The following is a 19,990-nucleotide window of genomic DNA, read 5'->3' as shown; positions in this document are numbered from 1 at the left end:
TGGCGTCCTCTTCCGTAATACATTCGTTCATACTCAATAAGATCAGCAACTGGACTATATCTTTTCACAACAAATAACATCAAACCAAAACTATCTTAGTTCGAGGAACAGAGAGAGCGTCAGCGATATTACTGCTTTCTCGCAGTCAGTTGCGCGAGAGTACACTTAAAATAATATCTTGTTTCCTTAATACTTGTGCAGATTTTTAGTGTATTCGGTCACGCTCTGGTGGTGGCGAAAGGTGATTAAGGTCCGGGTAAGCCGCGCCTTACAACTTTATTGGATACCTTGTAAGCTCTTCATAGATACTAGTGATGGGCTAAACTGCGATTTTCAGATAACAGTGATTTCTGTGAATGCTACTTTTCAGTATCTGTTATTCTTAACTGTGATTTGTCGCAGTTAAGAAACATAGGTCGTTTATCCCTCCGCCACTGCGATTTCTGTGACTTCTGCGATTTCTGCGGCTTACCACCGTATGAAAAAGTTACATCTGTCCACACAGAAAATTGCATCTCAACAAACCTGTCATTGGTAAGTATGTCTTACGTTTTTTCTTCCGTTGGCTTTAATTTTGTATTAAAGAAACAACTGTGAAAATATTAATAGTGTAATTAATATGTAAGTAGCCGTACAGTACCGTAATAGTTCGTGTTTAGAAAATGAATTCTAACATATTGTTATGTTCACAGGTGCCTGAACTACATTTCAGTCATTCAGTAAAGTGATAACTCAAAATATCGTTGTCAACAGATCTGAAGAAATTGTCACTGCGTCTTTAGACCATTTTCGTCAGACAAGAGGTTAGTTTCTAAGCGTTTCGATGGACTTAATTACTTCAGTGAGATAGTTCTTGCAAATGTGATATTCATTATAGCAAATATTAGCAATCTACTCGGTCAATTATATTGCTAGTAATTAGTGACAGCAAAAATTGTTTAATAATCCTTGTCTTTTGCAGACGCAGTTCTGACTCTGATTACTGGTTGCTGTACGTATCTGTCCACATCAAGGCTGTTGAGAGAGACTCGTGAAGATTCAAGACAGCTCGTAGAGGATTTGCAGCTTAAAAGTGAAATAATTGTGAAATAAGTGTGTGAGTGATTAAACTGTGTTTTATTGAAGTTGTTGTGCGATTTTAAAGGAATAATAAATGTTATATACAGTGAGTGAATAATAAAAATATCATTTTCCACATGTTAAGCCGTCCAATACCCGTAATTTTCCGCCACTTACTTATTGGTAAACACTTGTTGGAGAGTGACATGCCCCCATGCCCCCCCCCCCCCCCCCCCATTTCTCCACAATCTTGGTGTGGCACTAATCTGTAACACATCCCGAAGTCTACAATGTGCATTTTGAGGCTGTTGATATGAAAGTGGGAAGTACAGATCTTCCAGTTAAATCAGGAATAGCTTAAGTGCATTACTTGAAAGTAACACAGGAAAAGCTTACTTATGTAGGTGGTAGTAGTGTCGGCAAAAAGTTCTTGTGTGTGAAGTTGCCATGTAGAACACCAAGTGTAAAACTTTTCTCCCGAGTCTTGAACTGTGTCGGAACAAAAGTGAGGCATTCATATGACTGTTTTCATTTCTCTACACTTATACAGATGTCTGAGTTCTGCTGTGTTAACATTGTAAAGTCCTGTAGGCATGTGGAGTATTAACCAAAACTGTCATATTGGAAGCAGAATCAAACACATTTGTTACGTTACTTGATATTTTCAGGAGAAAAAGGCAATGTTGCTTCTTATTAATATAATACATTCAGAGTCACAGCAGTATTTGACCAACCATAACTGATGCTGAATGTGCATGTCGTCATATAATATGAAGGGCTTATTTCAATAGTGGTACAAGTCCATTACCTCCACTTTTCTGTCTATAATGCTTCTGAAATTAGTGATCCAAACAAACATAAATAAAGGTTCATCTCTAGCAAGAAGCCATATGCTTGAATATTTCTGGTATCTCAACTGCAGATTTTTCAGCGCTCATTTAATTTTACGACTCTGTATCTCAAAATGAACAAAAATGGACTTGTACCACTATTGAAATAAGCCCTTCATATGCACACACAGCACATCGATCTCGTGAGGCACAAGGCTCTCATAACGAAGTACGTACGTCGGTCAACAGATGACACTAGGAAAAGTATGTTAACTGCGCTTTTTAGTTGCTACTTGCGACTCTTAGTTGCGACTTGTCACGGAAATCACAGTTGGACTCAATAGTGTATCGCAGAGATGGGCGTAGTACGAACTTTGACCCACAGGTGGCACTGTTAACCGCGCTTTTTAGTTGCTACTTGCGACTCTTAGTTGCGACTTGTCACGGAAATCGCAGTTGGACTCCATAGCGTACCGCAGAGACAGACGTAGTACGAACTTTGGCCAACAGATGCCACTGTTAACCGCGCTTTTTAGTTGCTACTTGCGACTCTTATTTGCGACTTGTCACTGAAATCGCAGAAAGCAATACTAAATTCGACCAATAGGTGGCTCACATCTTTGAATGTGAAATACTACTTGCGACTGCTAACTGTGACTGAAATCGCAGTTAGATTCTGTAAAGTTGCTACTGTGATATCTGTGACTTCTCAGTCACTGTGATTTCTAACAGATACGCGATTTCCTACCCACCACTAATAGATATTGTGCCCTTAACAATAATGCTGTTTGAACCTAATCTCGGGCACCCTTACAGGAGTGTGATGTACATACAGATGAAAGTTCACTTGGTAATTAAAGTCCCATCAAGGAAGTCAGTAAATATTAACTAGTAGAAGATAAAAACTGAAATAGCCAAAAGTTCAAGATGATTCGCTATGAATACTTTTGAATTAGTAGCACGATTAGATATTCGCTGTTTACCTCTAGGTTCACACAAAATCGACCATGTGCACTTAATTGGTGTTAGGCCAAACTGGAATAATCAGAGTTACAGCCACTACCCTCGATACCGCAGGAATTAAAGTTTTAAGCGCACAACAGTGCGACACCCCAGTGGCAATGTCCAGACAAGTCTCCGCTGCGGCCTCTCGGCAGCGTCCAACGACGGAAATGGCTGTTCCATGTGGAGACGGTTTGCTGCAGGCGAGTGCTGGTGGCGATCTTGTTGCCCCCTGCTAGTGAGGCGGACGTTCGCAGCGTCCGTTCCGGCGTTTGCTGAGGTGGCCCCTGCAGCTCGCTGTGTAGGCCACCAGCTGGACGCTACTTGGCGAGTAGCAGAGACGCAGCACAAAATATTACTACGGATGAAACAAACCACTTCTGAAAAACAGCTTTTCTATATTCATTGACGACATATTGTCAATAATATATTCAGGTAAACAGTTCCTGTCTTGCCACATTTCCAAAAGCCTGCAGCATACTGTTGCGTACTAACCAAATTACTGTAATGTGGATTATCTTCAGAAATATTGATTTCAACACACGTACATGATTTATAACGCAAAGTCAGCTGCACTGTAAGATCGTTCGTTAAGGATGCTGTTGCGTACAGGAAGTTATGATCGTTGGTCGATGATAAGGAATCGCTCAAGGATTTACATAAAATCTTGTATGTAATTAACAGCATCTATATTCATACACATAGACTAGCGAACCTGCAAAAGCTTCGCAACTGCTACATATGAACTGAAATGGTGAATAAGTTCTAATCTTCTTTCCCCTTCTCTCTGTCCATCTCTCCCTCCCAATCTCTGTGTTCATCTTCTCTTCCTCCTCCTCCTCCCTCACACTGCCCATCTCTTTCTCATCCCCCCTCTGTCCATCTCCTGCTTCCTACTCTCTCTGTCCATTTTCTCCCCCTCCTTATCTCTATCTCCTTCTCCTCTCTTTGACCTTGAGCCATCTTTATTGTTACAGAAAACTAAACCTCGATTGGGAAATGAAGTCATTTACAACGAATGGGAACATAGGTTCAGATCATTAATGTAAGACGTACAGAAGAGACCTCTCAAGTTACTGGATCTGTTAAGAAAATAGCTTCATTTCTCATAGTTTTAATCCGTGAGTGGGAAGGACTGCAAAGTTTCGGACGATTCAAGTTACATGGTAGTATTCTAATCATACGCGAATAAGCCACAAACAGCATTCCCCTTTTCTCTTAAAACTGACTCCAAGAAAGAAAACAAAACAGCGCAGTGCTATGTATACAATTTTCCTTCAAAATTATATTTACGGAGAAAGAATGTATGTGGAAGAAACATTATGTCTAATGGTTTAAGTGCTCTGATATCTAGGTTTAAACCTACAGCGAGGAAGAAAACGAAACCGCACATTTTCACAGCGCAGCATCTTCTTTCTCGTACTCGGCTTTAACAGAAAAATACTAAAGTGTTGTTTAAAAACCCTACTCCGTCTAAATGTTAACAGAGTAAAGTTTCACAGTTTGAAGTAAAACGGTCAGAAAGTTTTTCGAGATTTTAATTAAGTTCATTTCTCCTTTATATATATATATATATATATATATATATATATATATATATATATATATATATATATATATATATAAGAACACTGTTTCCCAGATTATAGTCGATGTGATTAATATATTTCATGTCGTTGTTAGGCTATCAGATTGAGGCTCACATCCTTGTAGCACGTGGTCTACCTACAAGGAAGATCAATCATAAGTTCGGTGAATCAGATAATGAAACCCACTTCTTTCCGCTGCGCAATGTAAGCATCTCCTACTTTTGAGTATGCTTATGAAACCGTGGTCAGATAGCGTTATGGATTATTTCTTGGGTCAAAATTTAGTATAAAGGAGGCACGCGTTTAGGTTAGGCCATTTTGCTGATGTTACACAGTCTGATGTATTTGTGACAGTTGCAAAGAAAAGGGTAAAGGCTTACAAGTTACATGATTTATGCATCTCATAATCAGCAATCGTCTGCAGCGTCACACTTGAAAATCTTCTAGACTCTTCTTGTCTGAGCAGTTTATCGGCAACATTCGATTTCTGGCTGTAGAAGGCAGTACTCAAGACTCCCTTAAACTAAAATTATTCGATGGTAACTAATTTCTCGTTTTCAGAAATGCTTCTCTAGTAGTTGCACGACTATATTTTGTATTCTCTCTATTTTCGCCAACGTCAGTTGTTTTGCTGCCCAAATCTTATCTATACCTTTTAGTGTCTAATTTTCTGATCTAATTGTGTCTCCATCGCGTGAATTTGTTCGACTACGTTCCATAACCCTTGTTTTATTTTTTTGTACACATTTATCTTTTAACCTCGTATTAAGACATTATCCTTTCCGTTCAAGTAATATTCCGAGTCCTTTCTCCAACCTGATACGTAACTTACAACGGTGAAATGCAAAAAACATGTAGAATTGCTTTCGAGCAATACAACAGAAGAGGAAGTTATTTAAACTGGTAAAAAACTGAAATGTTTGTTCTGTTGGATCTTTACCTTCCTAGATAACCGAAGTGATTATAATAGGCTATTATTTAGATCAAAATTCTTTTGTAGTGCGTAATCTGATAACTGAATCATCAATACATTATCTTCTACTATTTATCTGAGTTCGGTTTAAGCCAAAGTTACTCAATAACATCTGCTCTGTGTGGTTGCCTTAGGACCGCGTTGTAATACGTAAGGAGATTCATCCAATAAAGCTCATGCAAAAGCATCGAACTTCTTAAGTCAAAAATGTCCACCAGTAATCAGTACTTCCACACAAGCGTCAGCTGATACACTCAGGAAGACCAAAACTATTTATTAAAATAACTTCAATCTAAAATGGTACCCTTTGTACTCAAAATTACTTGGATGGGAATAGGAATTCATTTATGCTGTTGTTGATGAAATAAAACAGCCCACACTAATAGAACAAGTCCATGTACCGAGTTGAAGAATCAAATCGAGAAGGAGAGAGTCTATTACAAAATCATGGATAATCATTTTTAGCCATTACAGGAAAAACAATCTCGGTGCGACAATGAACGTTACGTAATAGTTTCTTTGGACCTGGGAAAAATGACAGTGTTATCTTAGGCACTTTGCCAATATTAAAAACAGATTAGACATTTTATTTGACACAGGTGATTGTAAAAGCGGCTTAAAATACCAAACTGGATTAAACTAGTAAAAGGAGAGCCACAAATGTCACTTGTAAACCTGAGAGTTTTTATTTATTCCCCTTAACTGTAATTCCTTTCTCAAATTTCTCCTTTGTTTCCTTTACTACCTGCTCAGTGTAGAGATTGAATAATGTCGGGGATGAATGTGATCAAAAGTATCCGGATACCTGGATGAAAATTACCTACAAGTTCGTGGCGCCCTCCATCGGTAATGCTGGAATTCAATATGGTGCTGGCCCACCCTTAGCCTTGATGACAGCTTCCACTCACGCACGCATACGTTCAGTCAGGTACTGGAAGGTTTCTTGGGAATGGCAGCCCATTCTTCACTGAGTGGTGCACTGAGGAGAGGTATCGATGTCGTTCGGTGAGGCCTGGCACGAGGTCGGCGTTCCAAAACATCGCAAAGGTGGTTCAAATGGCTCTGAGCACTATGGGACTCAACTGCTGTGGTCATCAGTCCCCTAGAACTTAGAACTACTTAAACCTAACTAACCTAAGGACATCACACACATCCATGCCCGAGGCAGGATTCGAACCTGCGACCGTAGCAGTCGCACGGTTCCGGACTGCGAGCCTAGAACCGCGAGACCACCGCGGCCGGCTCGCAAAGGTGTTCTGTAGGATTCAGGTCAGGACTCGGTGCAGGCCAGTCCATTACACGGATGTTATTGTCGTGTAATCACTCCACCACAGGCCGTGCATTATGAACAGGTGCTAGATCATGTTGAATGATGCAATCGCCATCCCCGAAACATCGAAGTAGCCCTGTACCATAACAGTGATACGCAAAAAAACAAGGGGTGCAAGCCCCCTCCGTGAAAAATAAGACCACACCATACACCACCGCTTCCGAATTTAATCGCTGGCATTAGACACGCTGGCACATGACGTTCGCCGGACATTCGCCGTACACACACCCTGCCATCGGATCACCACATTGTGTACTGTGATTCGTCACTCCACACAACGTTTTTCCACTGTTCAATCGTCCAATGTTTACGCTCCTTACACCAAGCGAGGCGTCGTTTGGCATTTACCGGCGTGATGTGTGGCTTATGAGCAGCCGCTCGACCATGAAATCCAAGTTTTATCACCTCCCGCCTAACTGTCATAGGACTTGCAGTGGTTCCTGACGCAGTTTGGAATTCCTGTGTGATGGTCTGGATAGATGTCTGGATGTTACACATTACGACCCTCATCAACTGGTGGCGGTCTCCGTCAGTCAACAGACGAGGTCGGCCTGTACGCTTTTGTGCTGTACGTGTCCCTTCACGTTACCACTTCACTATCACTTCGGTAACAGTGGAACTAGGGACGTTTAGGAGTGTGGAAATCTCTTGCACAATCGTATGACACAAGTGACACCCAATCACTTGACCACGTTCGAGGTTTATGAGTTCCGCGGAGAGCCCGATTCTGCTCTCTCACGATGTCTAATGACTACTGAGGTCGCTGATATGGAGTACCTGGCAGTAGGTGGCAGCACAATTCAGCTTATATGAAAAACGTATGTTTTTTGGGGTGTCCGGATACTTTTCATCTCATAGTGTGTAACTGATACCAAATGTCTAACAAGATGATGGAGATATACACTCCTGGAAATTGAAATAAGAACACCGTGAATTCATTGTCCCAGGAAGGGGAAACTTTATTGACACATTCCTGGGGTCAGATACATCACATGATCACACTGACAGAACCACAGGCACATAGACACAGGCAACAGAGCATGCACAATGTCGGCACTAGTACAGTGTATATCCACCTTTCGCAGCAATGCAGGCTGCTATTCTCCCATGGAGACGATCGTAGAGATGCTGGATGTAGTCCTGTGGAACGGCTTGCCATGCCATTTCCACCTGGCGCCTCAGTTGGACCAGCGTTCGTGCTGGACGTGCAGACCGCGTGAGACGACGCTTCATCCAGTCCCAAACATGCTCAATGGGGGACAGATCCGAAGATCTTGCTGGCCAGGGTAGTTGACTTACACCTTCTAGAGCACGTTGGGTGGCACGGGATACATGCGGACGTGCATTGTCCTGTTGGAACAGCAAGTTCCCTTGCCGGTCTAGGAATGGTAGAACGATGGGTTCGATGACGGTTTGGATGTACCGTGCACTATTCAGTGTCCCCTCGACGATCACCAGTGGTGTACGGCCAGTGTAGGAGATCGCTCCCCACACCATGATGCCGGGTGTTGGCCCTGTGTGCCTCGGTCGTATGCAGTCCTGATTGTGGCGCTCACCTGCACGGCGCCAAACACGCATACGACCATCATTGGCACCAAGGCAGAAGCGACTCTCATCGCTGAAGACGACACGTCTCCATTCGTCCCTCCATTCACGCCTGTCGCGACACCACTGGAGGCGGGCTGCACGATGTTGGGGCGTGAGCGGAAGACGGCCTAACGGTGTGCGGGACCGTAGCCCAGCTTCATGGAGACGGTTGCGAATGGTCCTCGCCGATACCCCAGGAGCAACAGTGTCCCTAATTTGCTGGGAAGTGGCGGTGCGGTCCCCTACGGCACTGCGAAGGATCCTACGGTCTTGGCGTGCATCCGTGCGTCGCTGCGGTCCGGTCCCAGGTCGACGGGCACGTGCACCTTCCGCCGACCACTGGCGACGACATCGATGTACTGTGGAGACCTCACGCCCCACGTGTTGAGCAATTCGGCGGTACGTCCACCCGGCCTCCCGCATGCCCACTATACGCCCTCGGTCAAAGTCCGTCAACTGCACATACGGTTCACGTCCACGCTGTCGCGGCATGCTACCAGTGTTAAAGACTGCGATGGAGCTCCGTATGCCACGGCAAACTGGCTGACACTGACGGCGGCGGTGCACAAATGCTGCGCAGCTAGCGCCATTCGACGGCCAACACCGCGGTTCCTGGTGTGTCCGCTGTGCCGTGCGTGTGATCATTGCTTGTACAGCCCTCTCGCAGTGTCCGGAGCAAGTATGGTGGGTCTGACACACCGGTGTCAATGTGTTCTTTTTTCCATTTCCAGGAGTGTAGATGAACTTTTAAACAATTGTGTCACATCACCTAACCATAACGGAACCCTTCTTTTATCGCTCAGAATATTTGATTTATCGTCCGGCTGGGAACGCCTGCACTTTCCGCTACCTGGAGTCACAGCAGAAACGGCGGATCCCACACCGCAGGCCGGGAGCTTGTAAGACGGGCAGAGAGGCCCTAGGCGGGATAAGGCGCCCCCAGCCGCTCAATACGCCGCCTGAGACCAGAACCTACTTTGCTGTGCGGGGCCAGCTCCTTCCCCTACCCAACTAATCTGCCACAGGCCGGCTGTAGGGACAGCCGGGCCTTCCGTTCCGTGGTGTCCCAGAGACTTACTGCCGCCCTCCAACCGACTGGAACTACACTGCACTCTGTGGCCCAAAATGACGTGTGCTATAAAACATCGCTACTCGGGTAGTAAAGTCTGCTGCTTAATACACTCCCGGAAAAAAAATTAGTACACCATTTCAAGGTTTCCTGTTCACTCAAGGTTTATTGTTGTAAGAATGCATATAGAATACATGAAATGATCAGTAGCACAGGCGGTTCTGAGGTATCAGGTGTCAACCCATACTGAAACACCCGTTTTAGTGCGTGGTCTAGTCTCCTTGGGCGGCAATGTAGGCGTTGACTCTGGCATCCAATCGTACGTACAGATGTCGAATACTGTCCTGGAATACGTTATGCCACGCCTACTCGACCTGATCGCGTAGTTCTGTAAATTTGTTGATTGATGAATTCCATGAATCACCTCTCGACCAATCGTATTCAACAAATGCTCGATTAGTGACAAACCCAGAAATCGTGCTAGCCAGGAGAGTTGCTGCACGCCTTACAGTGCACGTTTACTTTCACGAGCAGAGTGTGGCCGGGGCACTATCCTGTTGGAACCACACGTCACTTCCTGTCGTAAAGACGGCAAAAGAACGGGTGTAACAATATTATGCACGTACCGAGCATTGTTAGCGTTTCCCTCCAGAAACACCAAAGCTGAACGAGAGTTGTACACTCATGCTCATAATGATAATGCTGATACATGGTGAAACAACGCTCTGGTGGGCGGTTTGAGGGTTTAAATCACCTCGGGGTATGACCATGCTGTTCATTTGACCTTCGGTCGTCGCACGGTGGCGCTGGCAGCAGTCCACATACGCATGAGTGTGTTGGTGCATCTCAGAGTACGGTGCAGCGAGTAAGCGTGCAGACGTTATCAGACGTGCTAATGGTGACTGTTTGTTGAAAATGGCTCAAAGAATACATATTGATGACGTTATGATGGGTAGAATACTAGGGCGACTGGAGGCTGGTCAAACGCAGCAGGTCATAGCACGGGCTCTCCGTGTGCCAGAAAGTGTGATCTCAAGATTATGGCAACGATTCGAGCAGGCAGGAAACGTGTCCAGGCGCTACAGGGACGTCCACAGTGTATAACATCACAAGAAGACCGATATCTCACCATGAGAGCCCGCAGACAGCCACGGAGTACTGCAGGTAGCCTTGCTCGGGACCTTACCGCAGCCACTGGACAACTGTATCCAGACACACAGTCTACAGACGACCGAACAGGCATGGTTTATTCGCCCGGAGAGCTGCAAGGTGCACTCCACTGACTCCTGGTCACAGGAGAGCACGTAAAGACTGGTGTGTAGAACACAGTACATGGTCATTGGAACAGTGGTCCCAGGTTATGTTCACGGACGAGTCCAGGTATAGTCTGAAATGTGATTCTCGCGGGTTTTCATCTGATGTGAACCAGGAAAGAGATATCAACCCCTTAATGTCCTTGAAAGGGACCTGTATGGAGGTCGTGGTTTGATGTTGCGGGGTGGGATTATTACTGCTGTACGTACACCCCTGCATGTCTTTGACAGAAGAACTGTGACATGTCAGGTGTATCGGGACGTCATTTTGCACCAGTATGTCCGCCTTTTCAGGGGTACAGTGAGTCCCACCTTCCTCCTGATGGATGATAACGCACGGCCCCACCGAGCTGGCATCGTGGAGGAGTACCTTGAAACAGAAGATATCAGGCGAATGGAGTGGCCTGCCTGTTCTCCAGACCCCATCGAGCACGTCTGGGATGCTCTCGGTCGACGAATCGCTGCACGTCTTCAAACCCCTACGACACTTCAGGAGTTCCGACAGGCACTGGTGCAAGAATGGGAGGTTATACCCCAGCAGCTGCTCGACCACCTAATCCAGAGTATGTCAACCCGTTGTGCGGCCTGTGTAGGGGTGCATGGTGGTCATATTCCATACTGATGTCGGGGTATATGCGCAGGAAATAGTGGCGTTTTGCAGCACATGTGTTTCGGGACGGTTTTCTCAACTTATCACCAATACCGTGGACTTACAGATGGGTGTCGTTTGTGCTCCTTATGTGCCTATGATATTAGGGCCAGTTTTGTGTAGTGCCACGTTGTTTTTCACCAAATTCTGCAATTATCCTTAATTTGTGAGCATGAGTGTAGCTTATCGCACTCCAGACACTAATGCTTGGGGTGGGGTAGTGTCTCTTGGACCAATGCACTCTACGATATAGCGTTCACCAGGTCTACGTCGTGCACGCAAACGAACATCAGTTGCGCGCAGGCAGATTTTGCTTTCATCACTGAAGATTAAGGCGCACTATTCCATCTTCCAAATGATCCTCTGAAGGCACCAGTCGTACCGTGCACGTCGATGCTGTGGCGTAAATGGAAGACGGACTAGGTGTGTGCGTGCTCGTAGTCCCATTGCAAACAACCGGCTCGCAATAGTTCGTGTTGGCACGTCAGGTCTCACAAGTCTTCTTATCTTAGCTGTGATAGCTGTACGATCTGCAACTGCTGTCATTACAATGCGACGATCCTGGGGGCGACCGTGCTGCGTGGGCGTCCAGAACCCTGTCCGCCCTGTGTTAATATTCATGTGATCTCCGATACGAGAATAGTTGCATAACTGACGAAGCACCTCCATGTTGTGTGGAAATTCTCCGGAAAGACCATCCCAGTACTAGGAAGGCCACAAATTGGCCCCTTTTTAATTCGTTCAGTTGACTGTAGGATACACGAGAGCATCTCCGTGGCATGATTGTCTGCTTGCTTCACACGTTTGCGCCACACTGAGCCTTCTGGCTGCGAGCATTCCCTTTTAAAGGGTAGTCATACATGGCGCTCTGGTAGCTACGCCACTACTCTATCTGTTGGCTGACTATAACGAAACCTTTATTAGTACATACTATCCCTCAGGTGGCATATGACATCATCGGATCAAAATGAACGTCATCGTTGCAGATGTAGTATTTTTCCGGCAGCGTATATACACTAGCTGATCAACAGCATCAGGACACTAATTAGAGAGACAGAGAGAGAGAGAGAGAGAGAGAGAGAGAGAGAGAGAGAGAGAAAGTTTTGCCTTGATGTCGGATTGAACTATGCTGCGAACATTTTCAATAACGTGCCTGTTTCTGGAATGTTGTGACTGACAATTCGCAATTTTTGACGAACACAACTTTTATTGATGTAAGCTTACCAGTTTGATGACTGATCATACAAACGAAAGGTAACAATAACGAAAAAAGTCTCCTAATTGAGACAAACAAAAGTTCACTTCTAATTTTCCACAAAGGTTCGTTGTAACACACACACTAGTAACAGTCCAATTCCGAGGCGAAGACGTAATCTTCACGGTCTCAGTGCACGAGGTTGGCACCCGGCGTGAACTGAACTTCGGGCCTGGTTCTAGCCCCTAAATAGAAGTCTCTAGCCAATCAGGTTTTGGCGTAGTGATACTTCCTGCAGGCCGTGGCTCGAGCTCTCCCTACAGGAAGTAGTGTTCGGCATGGCCGTTTCCATTATCTTGTATGTAAATAGTCGGTGTTTGCCGTGGTGCTTTTGGGTACGCCTTAGGCACAGACAACTTTATCCTCTGTGGTGTTATATGGGTTGCCGGCCCTCAGGGGCTACCTTGGCTCCGGTATAACACGGAGGAAAGGCGGGCCATTCTTCCTCAAGAGCCATATCAGAGAAGGCCGTCATGTTCGACGTTTGGTTCTGCCGCGATGTCATCTTTCTAATTCATCCCAAAGGAGTTCTATTGGATCCAGCTCGGTACTCTGGTCACGCCAATCTCTTTCAGGAATATTATTTTCCTCAAACCATTGACTCACGGATACTGTTTAGCGATGGGGTGGATCATCATGCTGGTAAAAAACCGTCATCGTGTCAGAACTGTTTCTCTACTGTACACAGTACAGAAAGCTGTAAAGGCTGGTCACATCATTCGGTATTTAGCGTTTTCATAAGCGCAGTAAGGGGGCGACACCACAACCATGAAAGACACCCCATACTGTAATACCAGCTCCTCCATAACGCACAGTTCGCACTACACATTACGACAGGTAAAGTCCTCAAAGCATTCGCCATAATGAAACCCTTCCATCGGATTGCTAGAGAATGTAGCGTGATTTATCACTCGTCTGGAGTCACAACTGTCCACTGGACTCGCTCATTACACCGGCTGGAGCGTTGTTTAACACTGACTTCAGAAATGTTTGGCTTATGAGGAGCTTCTCGACCATAGTACCCCATTTTTAACTGCGTACGAAGAGAGTGTCAGCTGGACTATTGACATCACTTTGGAACACCGAATGATTCCTTCCGCTGATTTCATGCGACTTCTTACAATCACCCTCTGTAATGCTGGATGATCCTCGTCCTTCACTTCATGACGTCCAACTTGCCTTGTTTTAGCCGTGGGTATCCACTTCACAGTCATAGCACCGAACATTGTCGTAGGGATATCAGGATACTTTTAACCGGTATCGTATAGATGGTGGTCAAAAACAGTCTGAAAAGCTTGTAACAGTGTTAAAATATTCGTTACGTTGCGACGTTTCCGGGTTAATTAGCACTGAAGTCGTTGCGAGCAAATCAAGCGGCCATTAAATTCAATTAGTGTCAGTTGTTTTCATAGCGTAGTGATGTCCGTCCCGATAGCTGAATGGTCAGCGTGACGGACTGCCGTCCTAAGGTGCCCGGGTTCGGTTCCCGGCTGGGTCGGGGATTTTCTCCGCTCAGGGACTAGGTGTTGTGTTGCCTTCATCATCATTTCATCCGCATCTGGCGCGCAGGTCGCCCAAGGTGGCGCCGAATGTAATAAGACCAGCACCACGGCGGCCGGACCTGCCCCGTAAGGGGCCTCCCGGCCAGTGACTACTTAGCCTTTGGCTCGGGTTCGATCTTTACTACCTTTCCATTCCCAGTTTTTGTATCGCTCTAATGTTAGATTTCAGGAAACTCTCTCCGGCGGGCCGTTTGAATTTGCGCACACAAGGGCCTGACTAGCTAACTTCAGTGATAATTAACGCGGAAACGGCACAAGGTATTGAATTTTTTTCTTAACACTTATTTCTCAGCCCAAGCTTCTTAGATTGCTCCTGACCATCCTGTATACGTACATATCTAAGTTCCTTTATGTAAGTGACAGCCGACAAATAACAAGAGGAAACTGGCTAAAAGCACGAGAATCACTAGGAAAAGTCAATAAGTAAAGACAATTTTTTTCTGCTGCATAGATCGACAGCACTGACTCAACAATATCATGCCGTAAGTTAATCGTTGTTGTGGTTCGTTATCTGTGTTGGTTCATGTAGTAGCTCTATTCGTAGCGATTTCACAGTATTTTATTGTGAATGCCCATTTTTCAGTATGCTCCAAGGAGTAAATGAGGGGGGTGATTCGTTTTCTGCCTTTTGAAAGAACTAAAACTGCTGCGATTATTCACAGAATTTTGCTGCATTATGGTGATAAGTGTCTCAGTGAACTTAAAATTAGCTAGTTGATAAATGGCTTCAAGTGTGGAAGTGTATCCTTCTGCTGCAACGAGCGTTCGGAGAAGCCTTCTCACGGATTGCGTGGCTCCTCCTGCCGGAGGTTCGAGTCCTCCCTCGGGCGTGGGTGTGTGTAAGTCTAGGGACCGATGACCTCAATAGTTTCGTCTCTTATGAATTCACACGCATTTGAACATTTGGAAGCCTTCCATTTCGAAAACACGGGCAGGAACAACGATCCAGCTAAGCTAATGATTCGTGATAAGAGTCGTGGTTGAATGGATGATACTGCTCACTAGTCGAACATCAGCCACGGTTCAGGATTTGCAATAGTCCTTCTATCTCTAACTACCGTGAAGTTTGTACTTGTTGGATACCACGACAACTGGAAGGTCAATACAAGAAGAATGTTTACAAATGGTATCATATTTAAGAGAAAGACTTTCTCAGTCGTATAGTAAACGCTGATGAAATGTGGGTTAGTCACTCCTAACCACTGACTAGGTGGCAGAGCATGATGTGGACCTTCATTGCCGTCTGCAGGAAAAAGTTTCAAAACCCAAGCTTCTACAAAAATGTTCAAATTTGTGTGAAATATTATCGGACTTAACTGCTAAGGTCATCAGCCCCTAAACTTACACACTACTTCACCTAAATTATCCTAAGGACAAACACACACACCCATGCCCGATGGAGGACTCGAACCTCCTTCGGGACCAGCCCCACAGTCCATGACTGCAGCGCCCTAGACCGCTCGGCTAATCTCGCGCGGCCCCAAGCTTCTACAGGACACTTCAAGATGACAGCGTTTTGGCATATTACGGCAGATTCCTTACGTTCGTAAAGATCAAGCAATGAACAGTGATAGCTACTATGGGTTGCGGCGAAATATGAAACCTAAAATCAAAACGAAGAGGAGACGGAAACTTTGTGAATTAGCATCAGGAGAATTTCCGTCCTCATACGGCTGGAAATGCAGTTCCAGAATCTTGGTTCGGAGCTGCTGGAACACGCACACTGTACAGTCGTGACCTCGTTCCACGCGATTTTCATCCTTTTCATCTGATTAAGGAGCAGCTGTGAGAACCCAAGTTTCCGTGGGATGTAGAGGCGGTGCAAAAGTAAATGTGCACGATATTACATTTTTCCACGTCGGAATTAGGAGAGATGTCAACAGAAGGACCAAATGCATAGAGCCTGAGGGAGATTATGTAACGAGATTTCTTCCTTCCAATGCCGTTTCCCCAACTATTTTTTAATTAGCTTTACTTTTTGACTTTTGCAAAGACGGAATAAAAACTAAAATGTTTCCAGTCGCCAATAGCAGGGAGCACTATTTGCCACTTTTGTAACACATTGGCATGCATACAGGATGATCAGAAACAGTCTAAAGGGCTTGTACGGGTGTTGCAGGGTAAGCTACGCTGAGAAATAATTGTTAAGAAAAAAATTCGATGCTTTGCGCCGTTTCCAGAGTTAATTAGCACTAAAGTTAGTCAGTTAGGCGCGCAAATTCTAGTACCCACCACAGACGATGTCGTAAACATGTTTTTCGTTTAGTTTCCTAAAGTCGAACAAGAAAACGACACAAACATTGGACATCGGACAAACCCGACTGAAAGGCTGCGCGGTCTCATCGTTATTATGTACACTAGGAGGACGATTAACACTAATTGTTTCTAGCGGGGTGCTTGAATTTACGCACGCAACTGCCTGATTCAAATGGCTCCGAGCACTATGGGACTTAACGTCGATGGTCATCAGTCCCCTAGAACTTAGAACTACTTACACCTAACTAACCTAAGGACATCACACAACACCCAGTTATCACGAGGCAGAGAAAATCCCTGACCCCGCCGGGAATCGAACCCGGGAACCCGGGCGCGGGAAGCGAGAACGCTACCACACGACCACGAGCTGCGGACAACTGCCTGAGTGTCTGTCTTCAAGCTAATTAACTCGGAAACGGCAGAACGTATCGAAATTTTTTCTTAACAATTATTTTTCAGTGAAACCTACCCTGCAACACCCTTACAAGCTTTTCAGGCTGTTTCTGACCAACCTCTATAATAAACTGAGAAATTAGAGAACTAAAAATTCGTTTTGTGTCAATACCTTGAATTTATAGTGTCATGTTGCTGTCGGGACGTGGATCCAAGGGCAGCAGCTAAATCGCCTATTCGTAGATTAGAGAAAGTTGCCACTTCCTCGCCTGGACGTGAGTTGTAGAGAGGGTGGTGACTGGAACCTCACAGCGAGTACTTAATATTGTTTTCAAACAGAGAGGGGACAGCAGCATGAGAGGCTACTGTGCCTAGAAGTCGTCGGTGGCTGCAGAGGAGCCATGCGCCGATGTCGGCTCGAATGACAGGACGCATACCAGTAGCAGAGCAACATGGATATTATTCGTTTAAGAAAGGCGGTGAACATACAGTTTCAGGTGGTCATTCCACAGGACTTCACCCATAAATCACCGTACCATGTGTTTTAACAAAAACAATTCAAGCATTCTGACGATGAATGTGTAATTTCTAGACCAATAACGGTACTCTTTCAATAACGCGAAAAAATAAAGAACGGTCTGTTTGCTGCCGAATGCTATAAACATTCTGTATCATATAAAAGTACTTCATGCAATAGACTCATGATTTTGTGTCCAGGCTCAAAAGTTGGCTCTGAGCACTATGGGACAACATCTGAGGTCATCAGTCCCCTAGAACTTAGAACTACTTAAACCTACCTAACCTAAGGACATCACACACATCCATGCCCTAGGCAGGATTCGAACCTGCGACCGTAGCGGTCGCGCGGTTCCAGACTGAAGCGCCTAGAACCGCCAGGCCACAGCGGCCGGCTGTGTGTGTTCAGGAATGAAGGATGTTGCAGACACTTTAGAAAAATAGGAACAGCCGCAAACCTACCAATGTGAACTCGTTTCAGCTGTACAAGACACCATCCCACGACACTATATGTCGCACGTATGACCACTAGGAGACTTGACAAACTTCTTGTAGTACATATTGGATGAGACTGAAGTGTGTGATTGGTCACAGTGTTCTTGGAGGAGCACATCTCCCTGGAGCTGTGCTATCATTGCCAGTATAATGGATGGTGCCAATGACGTGTGATGTACTGTTCACTGTTCGTCGATTAACAGCAGAGGTGTAGGCAAACAGTTGGTTACAGGTCCCCACACCATGATTTCAAGCAGGAAAGAAGGAAAATTACGGTTTAACATCCCACAGACAATGAGGTCATGAGCACAAGTTCGGACTGATTTTTTCAGGACAGGGAAAGAAATCGGACGTGCCCGTTGATAGGGACCATCCGTACATTTCCCTTGGGCGATTTAGGGAAATCGCGGTAAACCTAAATGTGTAATCCCGCAGGCGGATTTGAGCAGTCCTCCTCCAAGATGCGAGTTGAGTGTGCTAAACACTGCTTCACCTCGTTTGGTAGGACGCTTTGAGTGGGTCTTCGTAAGCCCCGTACTATGCTTTGCTATTGTTTGGCAGGCCGGTGTGGCCGTGCGGTTCTAGGCGCTACAGTCTGGAACCGCGAGACCGCTACAATCGAAGGTTCGAATCCTGCCTCGGGCATGGATGTGTGTGATGTCCATAGGTTAGTTAGGTTTAAGTAGTTCTAAGTTCTAGGGGACTGATGACCTCAGAATTGAGTCCCATAGTGCTCAGAACCATTTGAATCATTTGCTATTGTTTGAAGTTGTGGTCTTCAGTCCAGAGACTGGTTTGATGCAGCTCTCCATGCTACTCTATCCTGTGCAAGCTGCTTCATCTCCCCGTACCTACTGCAACCTACACCCTTCTAAATCTGTTTAGTGTATTCATCTCTTGGTCTCCGCCTATGATTTTTACCCTCCGCGCTGCCCTCCAATACTAAATTGGTGATCCCTTGATGCCTCAGAATATGTCCTACCAACCGATCCCTTCCTCTAGTCAAGCTGTGCCACAAATTTCTCTACTCCACAGTTCTATTCAGTACCTCCTCATTAGTTATGTGATCTACCCATCTAATCTTCAGCATTCTTCTGTAGCACCACATTTCGAAAGCTTCTATTCTCTTTTTGCCTGAACTATTTATCGTCCATGTTTCACTTCCATACATGGCGACACTCCATACAAATACTTTCAGAAATGACTTCCTGACACTTAAATCTATACTCGATGTTAACAAATTTCTTTTCTTCAGAAACGCTTTCCTTGCCATTGCCAGTCTACATTTTATATCCTCTCTATTTCGACCATCATGAGTTATTTTGCTCCCCAAATAGCAAAAATCCTTTACTACTTTAAGTGTCTCATTTCCTAATCTAATTCCCTCAGCATCACCCGACTTAATTCGACTACATTCCATTATCCTCGTTTTGCTTTTGTTGATGTTCATCTTGTATCCTCTTTCCAATACACTGTCCATTCCGTTCAGCTGCTCTTCCAGGTCCTTTGCTGTCTCTGACAGAATTACAATGTCATCGGCGAACCACAAAGTTTTTATTTCTTCTCCATGATTTTAATTCCTACTCCGAATTTTTCTTTTGTTTCCTTTACTGCTTGCTCAATATACATATATGCTATTATAGTTCTTCAAAATGCAGGCATCCGTCTGATTGACTAATAGCAGGGCCCACATCTTTAGATTGCATCCGTTGTGAAATATGAACCTGTCTCTTAACAAGTATGATCACTGTTAGATTTCTAGCTGATTACGAGCGAGAGGAAATCTTGAAATGGGAACAGTTAAAGAATTTTGAGATCTTCATGAACTTATTTTTGTACACGAGTTAATTGTTTGTATTCCGTCTTTTGATATGGGCGAGTCCATTACTGGGGATGTCAGTTTATTAGTCCTCTCTATACTAATTAAGGTGAGTATCCGGCACAAATCAGTTGAGGTCTCGGAGAAGGTTATTATGTTGGAGGAGGAGAACATTAGTGTTTAACACCCGTCGACAACGATGTTATTAAAGGCGGAGCACCTCTGATTAGGGAAGGATGGAGAAGGAAAGCGGCCATGCCCTTTCGAGGGAACCATCCCAGCATTTGCCTTAA

Source organism: Schistocerca nitens, chromosome 8 (genome assembly GCF_023898315.1).
Source record: "Schistocerca nitens isolate TAMUIC-IGC-003100 chromosome 8, iqSchNite1.1, whole genome shotgun sequence".
NCBI lineage: Eukaryota > Metazoa > Arthropoda > Insecta > Orthoptera > Acrididae > Schistocerca > Schistocerca nitens.
This window is presented reverse-complemented; position numbering follows the sequence as displayed.